This window comes from Callithrix jacchus, chromosome 10, assembly GCF_049354715.1.
Source record: "Callithrix jacchus isolate 240 chromosome 10, calJac240_pri, whole genome shotgun sequence".
Lineage (NCBI taxonomy): Eukaryota > Metazoa > Chordata > Mammalia > Primates > Cebidae > Callithrix > Callithrix jacchus.
The window spans coordinates 109,355,245-109,375,786 of NC_133511.1; positions in this window are offsets into that span (position 1 = coordinate 109,355,245).

A 20,542-nucleotide genomic window follows, 5' to 3' on the forward strand; every position below is an offset into this window, starting at 1 on the left:
CTGGCACACAGCAGGTACATCTAGATGTTTTTCCTTACCCTTCTTTCTCTGAGTATCCAACAAGCAGATGCTGTATCGGATGCTGCAATGCCTCTTTTAGGGTCTACAGACAGATGGTGCCTAATAGCTGCTCTAGATAGATGGACTGGTAGGAAGCTGTATTGCCCGTACTGGGGAGCTCTCAGGGAGACCACGTCACTCCTCCTAGCTCTATGAGGATTTTCCCCTTTTACAAGCTCTCAGCCTGGCCCATGGCATTTTAAATCTGAGATAAACAGTTCCAGGGCTAAGCAAGGGATCAGGGCTGCTCTTGGCTCTTTCTAAAGAAGTGTTTCTGAGCCTTTGAGGCAGGATCTTAGCCCCCCATCCTGCAGCCCCTCTAGCTTTAATGGGTGCTGAGCACTTTACACCCCGTGAAACCTGCGGCAAATGGTTCTGGTCTCTGATGTTTAGTCCAGGCTGGCAGCAGGGGCTGGCGCTCAGCCTCTGCCTGAGGAAATGAAAGCCCGATGGAGGCTGGAGGAGGAGGAGGCATGGGAACTCCCAGGCCCTTACCCTGGTGGTGCCATCCCTCAGACATCTCTCCCTTCTCAAACTGAGGGCAGCAATTCCTGTGCTGTCTGGCAAACTCCTAGTCACTTTCATAAGCCCTGGCAGCCCAGGCAGCGTATCTGACCCTTAGTAATTAATAATCAAGTCAGTAGCATTTACTTAGTACCCATTATGACCCAATTCTGGGCTTGTTTTGTAGATTCCCTCTTCCGGGCAACCCAAATCAAGTTAGCTCCCTCCCCATTTCACTCTAATTCTTTGGGGCACTCAGCACCAGCTGCAGTTACCTGGTTTGTTTATTTGTTTACTCATCTGCTCTCATAATGTGAGGAATCGTGTGTTTGCTCAGCTCTGTCTCCAGGGCCTGGAGAAGAGCTTAGCACAGCGCAAGAGATCAGTGAACATGAGTTTTTGCCTGGATGAATGGAAATCTTCAGAGCTGACCTATAGGAGGGTACTATGATCATCCCCATTTTGCAGAAAAGGCAACTGAGGCAGAGAAGAGGCCAGGAGCTTTGACAAAAGGCTCACAGGAAGGGAAGAGCTGGGGCTCTAACCCTGATGCTTGAGTAAAACCAGCTCCGCAGCCACCTCATCCCACTCCCCTGACTTCCCTTATGCTGAATATCCTCTTGGAAACAGAAGGTCTCTTCAAAAATGGAAACTTGTCACCCTTCTTGTGTTTGAAGAAACATCTCCCAGATATTTGTGTTCATGATCTTAATTTTTTTCTGCAACCAGCCAGGTCATTGTCATTATATGCCATTTTATAATGAAGAAGTCAAAGCTCAGAGAGGTTGAGCACTTGCCTAAAGACACACAGCAAAAACATAGCAGAGCTGGCATTCGAGTCCAGATCTGGCTGGGAAGCCCATACAGCTCTGGCCTTGCAAACACGTGGCTTTCCAGGTAATCTGAAGGATGGCTCTGGACTTGGCTGGGAAGTGGCAAAGCAGAAACTGGGCCAGGTCTTAAGATGTCACATCCAGGTTTCCTCCCCACAGCACAGCATGGCGGCCTAGAAGCCAGGTGGGCAGAAAGATGGTATGAGGGCTGGGGCTGAACACAGGGTGTGATTGCCTTGAGGGCCAGGGATTGGCAAGCTGGGAGGGATCCTCTAAGACTCGGTGCATGTGTGTATGTGTGGGTGCATGTGTGCATGTGTGTACATGTCCGTTGTATGTGTGCATGTGTATGCATATGCATGCGTGTATGTGTGCATGTGTGTATATGCGCATGTGTGTATGTGTGTGCGTCAGTGTGTATGTGTGTGTGCATGTGTGTATGTGTGTGCATAAGTGTGTATGTGTGTTTGTATGTGCAGGTGTGTATGTGTGTACATGTGTGTTTGTATGTGTATGTGTGTGCATGTGCATATGCATGCATGTGTATGTGCATGTGTGTATATGTATGTGTGTGCACATATGTGTGTATGTGTGTATATGTGTATATGTGTGTGTGTAAAATACTAAGGTCTGAGCATTGATGTCCTCTTACTCCACTTTCACCCCACCTCACCGTGGATCAGAGTAATTGTGGAGGGAGGGCAATGGGCAGAGAAGCTGGAAAAACTGCCTTACATAACATGGGAAAGGCAGCAGAGCTCATGGGCAGCAGGAAGAAGTACAAAAGGGGAAGGTGCAGGCTGGGGTTGGGGGAGTGAAGAGGAGACTTGGAAGGCAGCTGCCATCTTCGGTGCCCAGGGGAGGTGGGGAGAGCCTCTAAGGTGTTTTTTCATGTTGTTTGTGAATATCTAATTATAATATATAACGAATATATGTGTAGAATAGTCCTTTTCTTGTGAACCATGCAGTGAACACTTTAATGAAATTTCAAGAGACTTCTGGATGTTGTCCCTCGGTTTGTGGCTCAAGTCTGGAGGGTTATGCCCTGGCTTGGCTTTCAGGAATTAACTTGTGTGCATGTGTGTGTTCACACGCATGTGGGAGGTTGCTTTCATGAAGGGGTGTGTGTGTGTGTGTGTGTATGTGTATGTATCTGTATGTGTGTGTGTGTGAGAATATCCACAACCCAGCCCAAGACTGTGAACACGGCTCTTCCCTCAGGAGGTAAGTGGGATGATCTCACAGCATCCAGAAGATGTAAATCAGAAAGAGTTCCCCCAATCTCCCCTTTTGGGGAAGGGGTATTTGTACGGTCAGAACAGGATGTGGGGCAACACTCCTAGAGACAGAAAATGCAAAGTGGTGGGGGAGAGACATACAGAACAGAGTAGGAAGGAGCCAGGCCAGGGGGTGATCATTCTTGGCTAGTTCTTGGGATGAGGGTGGGAGCACCATGGAGGGTGTTCAGTGGGGCTGTTCCTGCATCCCTCCGCATCTTCCTGGAGTGTGTGTTGCCAAGGACCTCTGGGAAAATACAGCAATGAACATGGGGAGAGCCTGGAGCTTGGGGCTGAGAAACTGATGCTGCCTCCTGGCTTTGCAAATACTGGCTGTGCAATGTTGGGCAAATCACTTGACCCCTCTGAGCCCAGCTTCCTCACAGTGACACTGCCCTTCTGGAAGCTGGGAGGACCAGGCGGGCTGGTGGGTGGGAAAGTTCTGGGTGTGTGGGGACCGTGTTCAGGATGATGGGGTTGCCAGTTATGTGTGAGTGTATACCTGTAAGGTCACCTATAAAAACCCTCGCAATATTCATTTCCTTGTATTTAATCTTTCTGACTTTGACAAAGTCAGCTTAACTCTTTTAGGAGGCCAGTCTGTTTGCCAGCCCAAATGTCCAGCCTGGATGTGTGTCCAGACATGCTGTGACGGCCCTCTAGAGTCAGGGAGTGACTGAAGCCTACGCCAGCTGCTACTTGCTCTTTCTGATGTCAACTTTAATGGCCTGTCCTTGGTGTCCAGAGAAGCGCAATGAGAGAGTAGGGAAGAATAGCCTAGAAGAAAAGAGGCAGGAAGCATCGAGGAAAGCATCAGGGTCACATCAGACCCAGCTCTCTTGTTTCTCGTCCTTTCCCGGCCAGACACCATGGCCAGTGTCCTCACCCATGGACTCTCCTTGAATGCACAAAAGCACTCCTGGTGGTAGGCATCCATCGCCGCTTACAGATGAGGGCGCTCAGCAGTAATGGTGCCGCCAGGGGGCTGGACTCAATGCTTCAGTCTCCTGTATGGTCCTGGCCCCAGATCATAATCCTATGTTGATGGGGAGGAAATTATTGGCCACTTGCCTCCTTCTTTGCAAACCTAAGTCATGCCCCAGTTTACATCACTGAATGCACTTGTTCAATTTTGTTTTTCTGGCCATGCTGATGGATGCAAATCCTTTTGACCCTATGAGGGTCACAGACAAGACAAGTCCCTGAGACTCTGAGTGGACGATTTCCATCACTGCCTCCTTGCAGGGGTGTGGAGGATGTTTCTGCTATTGCCTTCCCTGCTCCCTCCTGTCTTTTTTCTATGCTGTTCCCTCCCTGCTCTCTTATTGAACTTCTCCTCTCGACCCTCCCTCTCCCCCACTTTCCCTTGCTGCCCCTTCACCCTGGCCTGGCCCCTTCCCCTCCTCTCCCCCAGGCCCAGAGCCAGAGCCTTGGCCAGGATGAAAGCTGCTAGCCAGGCCCATAAATCAGCCGGCCAGTGCTCCTTAACCCTCCCTATTAACCTCTCACACTGGCAGGCACTAGGTGTTATACTTGGCCGCCATAAATTACTCGCCAATGAATTTATGAGCACTTACTCCTTAGGGGCGTGCCTTAGCATCCTCCTCTCACTCTCCTTCTGGGCCTGCAGAGATCAAGCCCAGGCTCTTGGCAGTGCCTGGTCCTAGCCAGAGACTCCCCGTTTGGCACTTTGCATGGGACCTCCTGCTATAGATGCCAACTAGAAGGCAGAGGGGCTTTAGGGGAAGGACAGGGTCAGCATTAAGTCACCTCTTAACTTGCCTAGCCAATTCCCCTCTCTAGAGGCCATTACCTGGAGCTTCTGTGCATTTGCCGCTCTAGGTAAACTGATCCTGAACAGTACTATCAAAATAACTCATGGCCACTATGGTTCATACCTGCGTGACTACATAATCTGCACAATAAACCCTTATGACGCAAGTTTACCTGTATAACAAACCTGCATGTGTACCCCTGAACTGAAAATAAAAGTTAAATAAATCCTTTAAAAGCTCCGTCATGTTCAACACCATTGATTGTGCCAGGCACATAGAGGCTCACTGCCTCTAAATTATTCTGAAAGCCCTGGATAGGAGTCATCGTCCATCTCACGGACCCAGAAATGGAAGCCCAGGGGAGTGATGGGGCATGATTGAGGCTCCCGGGCAGATGGTGATAACAGCTACCTTCTCCTTTCTTCCTGGCCTCAATCTGGGAAGAAAGGGAGGGACACTATATAGATGAGAAAGCAGAGACCCAAGTCACACAGCTCCTAAGGGCCAGAGCCGGGAACCGCTGGTGCAGAGAGTTAGTGGCTTAATTGTACCCTAACTTAAAAAATCGAATTCTGCAAAAACAATTTCACCTATGACAACCACGGTGACTCTGTGAACCAGAATATGTGAGTCATTCTCCAGGCCGGCTGCAGGTCAGTTCACTGGAAAAATCGCCGTGGCAGGATAGTGATGGTGATGACGAAGGCTCACACATGAGGGATGCTACCACCTACCCATTAGGTGCCAGGCATTATACGTGCAGAAACTTGCCAGATTCTCACCACCGTGTGAAGCTGGTACCGTTGTGCCCATTTAACAAAAGAGGGGCCGGGCGCGGTGGCTCACGCCTATAATCTCAGCACTTTGGGAGGCCGAGGTGGGCAGATCACGAGGTCAGGAATTCGAGACCATCATGATGGCCAATATGGTGAAACCCATCTCTACTAAAAATACAAAAATTAGCCAGGTGTGGTGGCGCATGCCTGTAGTCCCAGCTACTCAGGGAAGCTGAGGCAGGAGAATCACTTGAATCTGGGCGGTGGAGGTTGTAGTGAGCTGAGATTGTGCCACTGTACTCCACCCTGGTGACAGAGCGAGACTCTGTCTCAAAAACAAATACAAAACAAAATAAAACAAAAAGAGGAAACTGAGGCTAAGAGAAGTCAAAGTCACCCAAGCTCCTAAGTGCCAGGCTCAGGAGGCGGGTACCAGCAGTCAGCTCCAGACTCCCTTCATTGCTGGGGTAGCGACACTGATAACAAATGTGACGAGACCACAGGTCGTTAGAGTGACAGGAGCTGGACAGGTGCCTCCAGGGGCCAGGGGCTGTGCGGCACCTGTGGGAGACCCCCAGGAAAGTCCTTTGTGGACGACCCAGGGGATGAGGCCCGCCTGGCTTTCCCTCCTCTGCTTTTCCCAGGTGGTGGCAGTGGCTGGAGCTGCAAACTTTCCCTAGGTGAGCCCAAGGCCACTTGGGGTGTCAGACCAAGCCCCAGGTCTGACTCCAGCTCCTAGATCTGTGAGGCCTTCCCTGCAGCTTCCTTAGGGTGGCCCTGGGGAGAGGGGAGCAAGTGTGTGTGAGGAAGGAGCTGGCTTCAGGGGACCTGCAGGGATGGCAGGCTGAGGCTGGTGCAGTGGCAGAAGTCTCAGAGGACGCCTCCAGGTCTGCTACCACCAAGGGCCCTATGGCTCCTCTCTGCCCCCCCGCCATAGCTTTGGTGCATGTAAATATCCCCCTGTGCAGCTGGGGCGCAGCTGCAAGGGAAGGTAGCCTATGGCTTGTGCTCCTCCTGACTGCGGATCACTGACCTAGAGGAAGGGACACGTAGAGGGCACCGCTGCTGCCCCTGACCTGGAAATGGAGCAATTGAGTCCAGGATCCAGTGGGAAGAGCAGGAGTGTGGGAGTCACACAGGCAAACAGTGCACCATCCAGCTGCATGGGGTTGAATAGTGTCCCCCAGACTCACGTCTACCTGGAACTTTCGAAGGTGGCCTTATTTGGAAATAGAGTCTTTGCAGATGTAACTGGTTAAGACGAGGTCCTGCTGGATTAGAGTGGGCTGTAATCCAATGACTGGCCTCCTTGTAAGAAGGGGAGAGTGTGGACACAGACATGCAGGGGAGATGAGAGCCAGGGGTGGTAGATCAACAAGCCGAGACACACCAAGGACTGATGGCAAACAGCAGAAGCTAGAAGGAGCAGAGAAGGATCTTCCCCTCGAGTCTTTGGAGAGAGAATCTTGACCCCTTGATTTCGGACTCCCAGCCTCCAGAACTGTGGGAAAACAAGTTCTGTATTTTCAAACCACCCCAGTTGAGTGTGTCGTTATGGAGACCTGGGCAGGGAGTAAACGCATTCCCTTCCCTATGCGCTAGTTTACCTGGGTAGGTCGCTGGCTTCCTGGAGCCTTGGTTTGCTTGTCTTACAGCAAGGATGACGAAACCTGGCTCACAGGGTATTGTGAGGATTAAATGAAGTGATGTATACAAACATGAAGCAGTTCAGTAAATGGCAGTGGAATTTGACTCCACTATGTTTAAAGACAGCCATTCTTCAGAGATGGGCTCACCAGTTGCTTAAGGAGAGACTGACAGCCTCCCTATTATTTTTTAAGGTTGATTTTGGAAATTCTAAGTTAGGTTAAAAGTTGATCACGATTATGAAATCTATGTGATAATTTATTAAAAGTATTCAGCATTTTGATGAAAGGGAAAAAAATAGCAGTTGTATATTTCACTCTGTGCACACACAGATTACACGCTTGTACCAACTGAATGAACAGTTAGTTTATAGCAGAGGCCAGCTGACTGCCTGATGCCAACTGGAAATAAAGTTATGTATATGTATACACTCACATAAACTGATCTCTAACTTTGTGTATAAAACCATATGTGTCTCTCCGAGCACATTGGATGCTGATAGATTCATAACAGATGCGTACATATATATCTCTTCAGCAGTCCCCTCCAGAAAATATTTATTCAGCGTTCACTCTGTCTGGGGCATGTGTGGGTACACGTGTGTGTACAGATACAGAGGTTTATGAGTTTGTCCGTAAATAATACATGCACGTAGCTGATGACACCAGGAGCTAACCACATTCTAGAGGTAGGGACGTGGGGCATGTGTGTGTACACGTGTGTGTACAGATACAGTGGTTTATGAGTTTGTCCGTAAATAATACATGCACGTAGCTGATGACACCAGGAGCTAACCACATTCTAGAGGTAGGGACGTGGGGCATGTGTGTGTACACGTGTGTGTACAGATACAGAGGTTTATGAGTTTGTCCGTAAATAATACATGCACGTAGCTGATGACACCAGGAGCTAACCACATTCTAGAGGTAGGGACGTGGGGCATGTGTGTGTACACGTGTGTGTACAGATACAGAGGTTTATGAGTTTGTCCGTAAATAATACATGCACGTAGCTGATGACACCAGGAGCTAACCACATTCTAGAGGTAGGGACGTGGGGCATGTGTGTGTACACGTGTGTGTACAGATACAGTGGTTTATGAGTTTGTCCGTAAATAATACATGCACGTAGCTGATGACACCAGGAGCTAACCACATTCTAGAGGTAGGGACGTGGGGCATGTGTGTGTACACGTGTGTGTACAGATACAGAGGTTTATGAGTTTGTCCATAAATAATACATGCACGTAGCTGATGACACCAGGAGCTAACCACATTCTAGAGGTGGGGACGTGAGCACTGCTGTTGGAAAACAAAGTATACGCCACATGCCCTGGTTGAGACCTGGGCCAAGGCCTGGAAATTAACACCAGCTTCCAAATCAGAGACAAGATAGCACAGGGCAGATTTTGGGGCACAGGAGGAAGGCCTTGAGACTTTCTTTCTTTCTTTTTGAGATACGATCTCGCTCTGTCACCCAGGCCGGAGTGCTTACTGCAACCTAGGCCTCCCAGTCTCAAGCCATCCTCTCACCTCAGCTTCCCGAGTAGCTGGGACTACAGGCACGTGCCCATGCCCGGCCACTAAGTTTTGTATTTTTTGTAGGGTTGGGGTTTTGTTATGTTGCCCAGGCTGGTCTTGCCTACACGATCTGCCTGCCTCGGCCTCCCAAAGTGCTGGGATTACAAGCTTGATCCACCACCCCTGACTGGCCTTGGGCCTTTCTAATGGGAATGGGTTCAGGCTTGGGGCTACCATCTCTTCAGGTCAGTGGTACCCAAACTGTCAATGTCTCTGTCTTGGAGTCGGGCGGGGGACATGAAATGAAATGGTTTTCAGGAAGAGTAGCATCTGGGTTCCTCTGCCACTTGTCCCTGCCTCCCATACTCAGAAGCTCCTCTTGGAGACAGGTAGACTGAATGCCTTGAGGCCTACTATTCCTTCAGCTCCCACCTCCTCCTTCCTGGATCTTCTGTTCAGGATGGGGCCAGGCCTGGCTAGCTAAGGCAGTCAGGGAACCCTGGGGGACGGGGGAGCCTCGACTCTATTCTTTCCCTCACAACTAAAGTAATGTATACATCCCCTGACTTGCCTGCTAGACTCCAAAGCAGGGTTGCTGGCTGTTCTGACCCGGGATCCCAGCACAGAGCCTGCCCCATAGAATGTTCTTAATAGACTATTGGAATACAGAGGCTTAGATAGGTGAAAGGACTTGTCAAGGTCAGCCAGGTGGTGGAGTGGGGTTTGTGTGGACACACCCCATATTCAGAGCAGACTCCCCACTGAAGAAACAAAGCAGCTTCCGTTGCCTTATACCCCACGTGCCCAATGGAACATGCGCTCCAGAGCCCACCCAAGTCTCTCGGTTCCACACCTGCATTCCCACCAATCAGTGCCATAAGTGCACACATTAGGTACTCAACCAGTGTTTGCTGCCAAGTCGTTGCTAAGTCAGCCAGTGTTTGCTGCTAACAACTTTGGGGCCTGAGCACAGAGCTCTGGGCGCTGGGGACTGCAGGGACTCAGAGCAACAGGACTTTTGTCCTAGGAAATGGAGAATCCTTCCGCTAAGTCACCTGAACCAAAGCGGGGTCTCCAGGAAGAAGGTAGGTCTGGAATCAGCAAAAGTCAGCTGTAGTCGATAAACTAAAAATGAGTATTTGGCCATGACCAAGAAAGACACCCCTGATCGTAACCACACATCTTCCAAAGGATGAAAGCCTAATCACAGCGATTGATTTTACGTATGGAAGGGCTGCTAAGGGTTGGGGATGAAAAGGAAAGGGAACAATTTTCCTTTTTTTAAAAATTTTATTTTGTAACTTTACACATGCAGGATGTGCAGGTTTGTTACATAGGTAAACGTGTGCCACGGTGGTTTGCTGCACCTGTCAAACCAGCACCTAGGTATTAAGCCCAGCATGCATTAGCTATTTTTCCTAATGCTCTCCACCTGCATCCTCCCCTAACAGGCCCCAGTACGTGTTCCCCTCCCTGTGTCCCTGTGTTCTCATTGGAACAATTTTTCTTTAAGCCTCTATGAAGACTGATTACTAGGTCCTGGACACACTTTATCCCATTTTAGATCGCTGGAATTATCCCTACTTAACAGACGAGGAAACTGAAGTTCACAGTGGTAAAGCAGTCTGCTCAAGGTCACACAGCCAGGATGAGCCAACGCTGGTCTGACTCAACATTTATCCGTGACCTTAGGGAAAATTGCTGCTAGTTGTGCTACTGAATCTGGCTTAATAGTCATTGCCTCCCCTCCTTTTTTTTTTATTCTATAAGAATTTAGTTCTTCTCCAAAGCAAAAAGGGTAAGTTTGGGGCATTTAAAAATGTATCCTTCCTCTCCCTCCACCGCAGGCATGCCATCTGGGAAGGATGGTGTGCATTCTGGCCACTGTTAAGGGCCACATCGTGGGCTTCAGGCGCCTCACGCTCCCCAACCCCCCGCCACCCAACTGCAGGCACCCACTCTTTCTTATCTCTCAAACAAAGCTCCCCAGGTGCTGTTGTGAGTGAGAGGCATGGTTTGTGGGGGTGACTTCAGTTGGCATGAAAGCAAATTATTTGCAACTTAGATGCCAGATAAATGAATTAACAAGTTCAAGGTAGGTCTCTGGTCACTAATAACATAATTGACACACAGTTCAGAACAGACCTAGACAGGACACAGAGGTGGACTGAGCCTCTGGGGTGGGTGAGGCTGCCCCCAGGGAGTTCCCACTGATGGGTCTCCCCCTTCCCTTCATCCTAGCTTATTGGCCGGGGCTCTATACAGCTAGCCTACTTCTCAGTAGCTTAGTGACTTTGTGCGTAAGTAGCTGGGTATCCTTGGGCAAGGTATGTTGGCCCTCTCTGCCTCAGTTTCCTCTTCTGCTGGTAGTAGCAGTCGCTAATGCAGTTGCTGTTATGCTGTAGACAAAGCCTGGGAAGCACTGAGTCCACAGCCCAGCTTGGGAAGCAGGGAATAAATGTCAGCTGGCAAAGCAACTGCCATCTTTGACACGGCAGCATTTCTGGGGTGACGAAGGTGCGGGGAGCAGTGCGTCTGAGTGGTGTGTGCCACCTACGCCTCTGTTCTGGAAATACCAGGCCCAGGGGAGGTATCGGCCAGTGTCCTGCCTTGCTGAGCCCTCCAGCGGAGACTTCTCCCCAACACACACACATTGCCTCCTCCGATCTCTGTCCTTTGGGCTGGCTGCCTGTCTTTACCCTGGCAAGGGCAAAGAGGCCCAGCCAGGGGCTCCCTGGACCCAGGCGGCTCACCCGAAACAGGCCAAGGACTCGCTGTCCTGGGAGGGGGGACCAGCCCTCGGCTGCAGCTGCTCCTCCTGGGAGGGGCAGGCAGGAGTTCCCCACAGTCTCTCAACACAGCTTGGGGTCAGCACCCAGAGGGGCACAACCCCTAACACCCTCAGGGACCTCTGAGAGCTGTTCCTCCTGTTCCTCATTCCTCTGTCCCAGAAACCTGAGAAAATGAGCCAGGTCCTGGGGAAACGGGGCTCCAGCTGGGGGCCTGGTCCCCTGACCCCAATTACTTCTGACTGGGGGTGGGGCAGTGGCTGTCCGTCCTCTTGAAGATTCTTTCCCCCTCCTACCCCCCATCCAGGGCCGCTTTTCCAGATTTTTCCCTTTCCCACACTCTTTCCCGAATAGTCCTTCACACACCCAGTTCTTCTTAAAGGGGCTCTAAGAACGCATTTTCTATGAACAGAACAATGCCCTATTAATCTTATGAGGGATTTGAACTTGGCAACATTTCAGACTTTGATTTAAATATCATTTTGGTAATGGGGAAGGAAAAAGAAGGCTGACTCTTGCTAAGGAGTTTCCAATACCTTCTGAGCACTAGATGATTCTGAATATAACATTAAACCCAACTCCCTCCTCCCTTCTCTCCCTTCCTCCCTCTCTCTCCCTCCCGCTTTCACTCACACAAAAGCTCACTTCCCACATACTTCATGGGGATATTTCAAGTTAAAGTTTTGTTTACCTTATAGAAAAGTTAATTAGTTCCTTTTGATCTCACAGGGAAAACCACACAGGAAATTTTTTCTTCAGAAAGTGTACACACGAAGGCAGGCTTTACCCTCATAACCAGAGATATTCATTAAAACAATTCGTTTCGATTTTTAATTTAAAGAAAACATTTTACATTTTCCCTATTTATTATTAAGAAAGTAGTTGTCCCCAGGGCAGGGCGTGAAGGGGGTCGGAGGCGGTGTTTTCGCTGTGCTGGCAGCCAGCGTTGGGCAGTTCGTAATCTGCGCCTAGTTTGTTTTTTCTACTTTGGATAATAAGAGACTTCTGCAGAGAGGCAAACCTTCAAACATGCCAGATTTCGGTCCCCAAAATATTAAAAATCCGGGGTTTTGGAGATTGAGGCTGTGTGGTTTAAATAAAGATATTTAAGTTCTGAAATATAAATATTCAAGATCCTGAAAAAATATATCATGGCATTAAAATCTGAAACAGACAGTGGGTGAATCGCGGGGAGAAAATGTTTACTTTTTTGAGGTTTATCTAATGAAATGTAATAAATAGTACATCGGGCTTTATTTTGTGTTATTTTATCATTTTTTTAAAACCCCTAGAGATAGTTAAGCAATACCTGGATTTCTATAATAAGCGGCTTAGCAAAAGTCTAGAAAGAGAAACGCTTGGATTTCCAAAATGTGATTTTCAATCTTAAGCACATTTTCCACATCTTGTATTGTTATGGGGACTGCAAATTGTGGAATTCATTTCCAGCACAGATCAACCGAAAAAGAAATCGCACGGCCTCGCTGAGGTTGAAAGAACAAATGAAGCGATATTGATGATGGCGCTGCCAAAAGCTGTGGTCCCCATTACGGCGAGAAAGAAAAATCATACAGATAGGATATGGACAGAAAGCCTGTGGAAAAGATGTTTTTACAAAAGAAAAACCACAAAAACATAACAGCTCTAAAGAGTGGTGTTGACATCAGTAGATCGTTTTGAGGGTATTTTTGGGGGTGTGTATCCCCTTCCTGCCCCTGTCACAAATATTTGGAGATTGAGACTGTCATTGTTGATAAAAATTAAATTGATGCTGCATACAAAAGATATATAAAAAGCTTGTTAACATAGGGGGCGACTTTGATGCTGTTCTGTGTGGCAGAAGTATAAGAATCTGATGACATTTTATTGTCGCCAGTTTGTGTTTTAATCTGCCCGGACCACTGCCTTTAAAAACAGAACCCTTAATGTGGATTTTTTTCCTCAAAGTTTTCACCTGAAGGTACATTTTCTGGTTTAAACACACCTCATTCTCCTCTTTTTTTGTTTTTTCTTTCTTTTTTATTTTTGGTGGTGAAGGCACGTGACAATCCATTCGTGAAGTTGGAAACGAACGCAGATATTTTGAAGAGGGGTTTAAAATTGCTCACTGGAGGAACCCAGCCCTGCAAATGAGCAGCCCCAGGGAAGCTGGTCATTAATACAAGTTTCCGAAGTCTTTCTGCTCAAATGCCGAGCCCCAAAACCTTTTTAAAACTGTTCTTCTATAACACATTTATTTTCATTTCTTCCCTAAGATACCCTTGATATTGTCTTCTAAAGAAGTATTTAAGCTTTTTAAGAGTTGAAAATTTATTTAAAAAAATTTTTTTTCCTGGAGGGAAACAGTTTAATGTAGAGTTTAAGGGGAAGAGAAACTCATTCAACAAAATGGATAGAAAACAGAAGCTTCAAATGGATACCCAATTTCCTCTTTGGATTTGCCAAATAGTTACTAAAAAACAAACACTTTCCATAAGATGATGGTTATAATTCCTCCCAGATAAGTAGGCATCTATTTCCATTTTTATCCAAACAATTGATTTTGTCTGTGGCTAGAAGTTTTGGACACTGGGGTCTCTCACATCTTAAATGCTCGCTACTGAGAACCTTCAGATTTCAATAGGTATATATGTGTATAAGATTGTCCTTTCCATGAAGAGGACAACAGGAGAATTCCCACAAATCCTGAGTTCTTTCTTTAGGGGAGCAGTGGGTGAGAAGAGACACTTGGGGCTCTGGGTCAGCATTTTATTGGCCTGAAGGCAAGAGGGAAGGGGGAGAAAGGAGCTTCCAGAAACACATAAAACCAGAAAGGAGAAAACGCTGGCAGAGTGATAAAAAGAACAAGACAGGTAAACATTTTTCTAGCGCGCTTCCCAGTGAAAATCCACGAAGCTACCCAGTTAGAGAAAGTAAAAAACAAAATTCATCCCTACCTTAGTCAGCTGAAAAGTAATGGGGAACTTGCTTCCAGAGTGCTTGTGACCTGCACAGGCTACACAGTGCTTCTTACCTTAAATCTATACGTTTTGAACAAAAACAGCTTGGAGCAATTCTCTCCAAACAACCCCAAATGTTAACCATTCCATCTCAAGATCAGGTTTCTCCTTCCGCCTAGACGGTGATATCAGTTGGATTTTCTTTTCTTTTTCTTTTCCTTTTTTTAAAAAATATGTATTCTTATGTTTTCAATCCCTGAAACATACTTTTCTCATCTTTGTTAATGCTCCCTCTGGCCGGTGGATGGGATGGGAGTTGCTGGGAGCCTTCTCTTCAGGACAATTAGCCCCCTACTTGATCATTTGAAGATGGAATGATTTGTTGTGGTCACTGAGTGGGGGCTTTCTCCCATTCTGCTTTAATATTGTTGCAGATACGTAAAGTTTACTGCGTGCTGTAAATATGTCAGCTTTTGCCAGGGAGTTTGCTAATAAAGAACTTCGAGGTATTATTGATGGAAAAGATAATGTTTTCAATAAGACTTGCAGGAGCTGAGGTCCGAGACATTCCACACCCAGCAAAGTGCAGGCGCTTATAACAAATGCCGACCCTCTCTCGCCTCGCTGCCGCCAGCACTGGGCCTGACAGCCACAGGCCAGACAGCTGCCCGTTGACCGGTGGTCCCCGTGCCTCCATTTCCAGCACTGTTTGAATTGACCAACCTGTTTAAAGAACTCCAGCTTTTTAAAAATGGCTTTCCTGACCATCAGTAACAGCTGAGCTTATCAGAGAACCACAAGAGACCATTTTCCCAGTACGATGGCTTTGGATTTCTAAGTTGAGCCATGGATAGGAGAGAAAAGAAATCAGCCATTTACAGTGGAATCTCCTGTTTCTGTTTTGAAAGGCAAAATCGGATTCATCTTTCCCCCTTTATCTTCATTTGTGGATTATTCTTCTGCCTTCCTCTCTTACGAGGAACTAAAAGAAAAGAGATGAAAGAAAATTTGGGTTTCGTCTCCCAGGTGGCCAGGGTTCCACAATACAGTAACTTGCTCTTGGTTTCTTTGACACGTCACCCCACAGGACAGTTTCATCTGGTGTTAATGTGGCCGTCACATGGGTTGGCTCTCAGAATTCCATGCTCATTCACCATTAATCAAATGCATCATTATGAATTGTGTATGCATTTTAGAGTAGACCTGAGCCCCGCTCAAGAACAAAGTGGTTTTTTGCGTTCATGTTCAGCAACAAAACTCGCGTCTGCGGTGAAGAGGAAAGGCAAGGCCAAAGTGGCATCCTTGGTATTGGCCTAGCCCAGAATCAACAACTCTAGGTGACGCGTTGGTAAGCAATGTCCAGGTAGCATTCATTTTTCTAGATAATTATCGTGAGTACTTACGAGCCGGCACAAGCACCCAGGCTAACTGAAGCTGGTGTGCGAGAAAGGCCAGACAAAGCTAGCAAAGAGCCCAGTCCCGGCTTCCCAAAGGCCAGGGGTGGGGGTGGCTGCCTCCTTTTGACTGGGAGGATTTTAGTCTTAAGTTGCATTTTGGGTGAAATAGGGACTGGCCTTTCTAATTTGGAAGAATGTGAAGTATTTGCAGGCTGAGCTCAGATGGGCGGGGTGGGGGCCGTGACGGTGTTACTGCAGGATGCTTTGCTTTGGAACTGTGAGCTCATTTGCCAGTTGGGGATCTGTGGGAGCATCTGAGTTCCAGAATCTTCCTTGGAGGGCCTGTCTCCGTCAGCTGATGGGGACATGAGGTCTTCTGAGTGTATAAAGGGGGTTTTCATAGGGTGTTGCCTGTGATCAAAGTCTTTGGTGACGACAGGACTGTTTCAGGTAGAAATCCTTCGCTGAGCGATCACAATAGTTGCAGGAGACGGGGCCTGATGCCTGATACAGGAGGGCCCTCCCTGGGACTGACCCCTCTCTCACAGTTAGGCTGGGGAGACATCTGACTTGGGGTCAGCTCACATTTGGATGTCTAATTGTCAGCAGAGGTTGGAGAGGCTGTGGTGCTGGTTTATTTTGTGGCTCTGTTTCGTTCCCTGCAAGCAGATAGCTGGGCCTAGATTATGGTATCGGTGAAGGCTGCTAAAAATAAACACCTCTTTAGAAGATGCTACTTCCAGCCCGCCTTAGCCTATGGTTTGGGAGGCTCCAGGAGAGACTGAGAGTTCCAGGCTGCTCCGTGAGCTTGGTGTTGGGGTGCTGTGGTGCTGTGGTCTCCCGTGTGGGCTCCCAGGCACATTTTGGGACGTCTCCTTCCTTGGAGTCTCTGTTCCCTCTTGGAAGGTCTGGGCTGTTTTCCTTTGGTGGGGTTCAGGGGCACCAGAACACAGATTTTTAACCCCTAACCCCCCTTTTTTGAGACAGGGTCTTGCTCTGTTCACCAGGCTGGAGTGCAGTGGTGTAATCACAGCTCTCTGCAGCCTTGACATCTCAGGTTCAAGCGATCCTCCCACCTCAGCCTCCTGAGTAGCTGCACCCACAGTCACACAGCATCATGCCAGCTAATTTTCGTGTTTTTTTTTTTTTGGTAGAGACAAAGTTTTGCCACATTGTCCAGGCTGGTCTCAAACTCCTAAGCTCAAGTCATTCTTCTGCCTTGGCCTCTCAAAGTGCTGGGATTACAGGCATAGGCCGCCGCACCCCGCCTCAACCCCTCTTCCTGACTTTCTTCTTCTGGTCTGGGAAGAGGGATGGTGCAACCCTTGGCTCAGAAGCAGCTAAGCGCTGAGCCTAGAGGCAGCAGCCAGCAGTTAAATTCAGTGGCTGGAGGCGTCTGCACAGGGATGGGGAGTGTGTGGGTGAATGATGGGAGTGGGGGGGCTGTGGTCAATCCCCCTAGGCCAAGCCTCAGGCTCTGTGTTCCTTTGGCCCTCTTTCTCAGTGGCGCGGTGACTCTGGTACTGTTGCCAGCTAGGCTGAGCTTGGAATCTGGGATGGGCATCTTGAGGCAGGTGTGGCCTCAGAGGGGATGCCCAGAGCGGCTGAGGTTTGCTACTGTCCCCCACCCCTATGACCTTCAGGGTTCAGAACAAGGCAGTAACACCCAGGCTCTGAGCCCAGACTTCTTAACAGCTTGGAAGAGGCCTTGGGGACATGGCTTTGGGAGTGCTGTTGTCTGAGGCCTTCAGCTCCTTTAGAGGGTCTGTGGGTTAGCCTCTGAATGACCAGGGACTTCGTAGAAGCACTGGCCTCCAGTCTGTGGCCACAGCTTTCTGAACCTGCTCCCTCCGGCTGTTTAATCCCACAGCAGCCCTGGAAAGTGGGACTTCGGGACTCAGAGCAGTTTAGACTCTGTTCAAGGTCACCAAAAAATCCAAGCTTTTGGGATTCTGAACCTTGAACCCCACCTCTGTGAATGATGCCCCAGAAAACCCTATGGCTGATTAAAATGCAGGGCCTTGCATTTTAATGAGACTGGAATAGGTCATCTCAGACCAAAATTTGAAGGATGGTCTAACTGAGCTGCTTAGGAAAATACAGAGGACCAGTTCTGCTTTGAGCAGGCTCACTAGGGGTTTTAGGGAAATAGCTCTGATTCCACTGACATTTTCGTTTTTTTGACATTAGGACTTGGGTCATTTCGGTTTGAGGTTTAACAAGTTGACATGGCTTGTCTGAATTTTTGTCTGTCACCTGGTTTGATTCGAGGACAGAGAAGAATTTCTGCTTGTAAAACAGGCATAGACGTGGCTGCCAGTGTGCGTGGGATGGTGTCATTTCTCTCTGCTTTTCTGTACCTTTTCAAGGGAGCAGAGGAGTCTGCCCTTATCCACCCTGGACCTGGTCCTTTAAATAGGCCTGGCTCAGGATGCTGAGCAATGGAAAACTCCAGATGGCTAGTAAAAGCAACACGTAAGTGGATATTATTTGACACAGAGAGACATTCTCTCCATGTGTGAATTTATTTATTTATTTATGTTATTTTTTTATTATTATTTTTGAGATGGAGTCTTGCTCTGTTGCCCAGGTTGGAGTGCAGTGGTGCAATCTCGGCTCATTGCAACCTCCGCCTCTCAGGTTCAAGCACTTCTCCTGCCTCAGCCTCCTGAGTAGCTGGAATTACAGACATGCGCCACCACCTTTGGCTAATTTTTGTATTTGTAGTAGAGAAGGGGTTTCACCATGTTGGCCAGCTGGTCTTGAACTCCTGATCTTAAGTGATCCGCCTGCCTCAGCCTCCCAAAGTGCTGGGATTACAGGTGTGAGCCACTGTGCCCAGTTCCTCCACATGTGAATTTAAATTTATTTTTAATTATAAAATAACACATACACCTGGTATGAAAGTAAAACTCTACAGAAGTATTTTTAAAGTAAGTGAAATGAGTTAATATTTATATAATGTTTAGAAGAATAGGGCCTGGTACATAATAAACACTCTAGATGTGCTTTTTAAATAAAAATATATGAAATTAGAAGTATGCGTTTCTCCCACATTAGACCTGCAGTCTCTCTTTCAAATGTAACCACATCAATAATTTCTTGTGTATTTTCCAGCAATTTTGTGAGCTTATATAAGTGCGTGTGAGCGCACAATAATTTCACATTGTAAAGTGAAAAGAGTAGGTTACAAAACAATTTCAAAGATAATGATCTCATTTGTGTTTGTTTGCTTATTTGTGTATTTATTTTTGTATTTATTGATTTTGAGTCAGTGTCTTGCTCTGCTGCCCATGCTGTAGTGGTGAGATCATGGCTCACTGCAGCTTCAACCTCCTGGGCTCAAGTGATCCTCCCACCTCAGCCTCCCAAGTAGCTGGGACCACAGGTGCATGTCATCATGCTTGGCTAACTCTGTTAATGTTTTTCAGAGATGGGGGTCTCCTTATGTTGTCCATGCTGGTCTCGAACTCCTGGGCTCAAGTGATCTGTCTGCCTTGGCCTCCCAAAGTGCTGGGATTACAGGCATGTGCCACTCTGCCTGGCTTTGATTCTATTTTGAAATAAAAAACTAAAAATGCTCATAGAAGATAACCCAGGATCAGCTGTATCAAAGTAGTAGCAGGGATTATCTCTAAAAAGTGGGATCTGGGTGAATTGTTTTTTCCTTTTTGTCTCCTTTTGCTCATTCTTTTTATAATTCTAAAAACTAATGATGGAGAAGTAAGTACAGATAAATAAATGAATGGGTGAGTACATGGACCCAGGTCTTCTCATATGAATGTGTTCGAAGAGGGCCAAAGTCTCAGCTGGAGGCCCAGGGCTCCCCTTGTGGTGTGTGCCTGGACCCCCTTCCATGGACTCCCTGGGACCTGCCACTCTGCTGTGGCGCCCAACTCTGATCTGCATCTGACTTTCCCCAGTGGCTCCAGGACTCCCCTTGGGTCCAATGACTGATGATCAACACTAGGATACATTCCCTAGGGCTGGCTTACACACTTTTCTCAGTACACAACTTTTTTTTTTTTTTTTTAACATTGTGTGTGTGTGTATGTGTGTGTGTGATGCAGTCTCACTCTGTCACCAAGGCTGGAGTGAAGTGGTGCGATCTCTGCTCACTGCAACCTCTGCCTCCCGGGTTCAAGCAATTTTCATGCCTCAGCCTCCTGAGTAGCTGGGACTACAAGTGTGCACCACCATGCCTGGCTAATTTTTGTATTTTAGTTGAGATGGGGTTTCGCCACGTTAGCCAGGCTGGTCTCAAACTCCTGACCTCAAGTGATCTGCCTGCCTCGGCCTCCCAAAGTGCTGGGGTTACAGGCGTCAGCCACTGCACGTGGCCAGGGCATGTTTTTTGCTATTGTTTATTGAGGCTGTAGTGGGAAAGAGACCGCTGCCCCATTCCTCTACCTGCCCAGAACTGAAAAGCCTGCCTGGCTGGCCCTGATCTCCCCATCAGGGGATAAGAGTGAGACTTGTTTGAATCAAATCGTCTTATGTGTCCATTGTGAGACCCCCATGTTTCACGGCCCGGGTCCTTTGGAGCTGTCAGGCGGCCCCCTCTGGGTGTGCTTAGAGGTGAGAGGTGGCAGACCGGCCCTGGCTTTCTAGCTTCCTGGCCTGCTTTTCTTGAAGCTCAGTCTGATTCCTGCAGCAGCCAGGGCAGCAGGGGTTCTGGGGCAGGGTCCCAAGTGGGCACAGTGGACTGCTCCTGATTCCAGATGAAGATCTGAAGTCAAATTGACCTGGGCTGTGAGGCACATTCTACCATGGGACCCGGCAGGCTGATTTATTTTCTAAGCTTCCATTTCTTCGTTTCTAAAATGCGGCAACCAGGAGGTGCTAATGTTATCTTCATTCTCAACTCATTCCTTCAATACGGATTTATCTGGGCAGCTCCTGTGTGCCAACCTCTTTACTGGACCTCCTGACATATAAACCTCTTCTAGGACACCAGGTAGAAAAAAGGAAGTGTTCTCCAGTGGTGAAAGCATAGGGAAAGCAGGGAAGGCTTCTCAGAGGAGG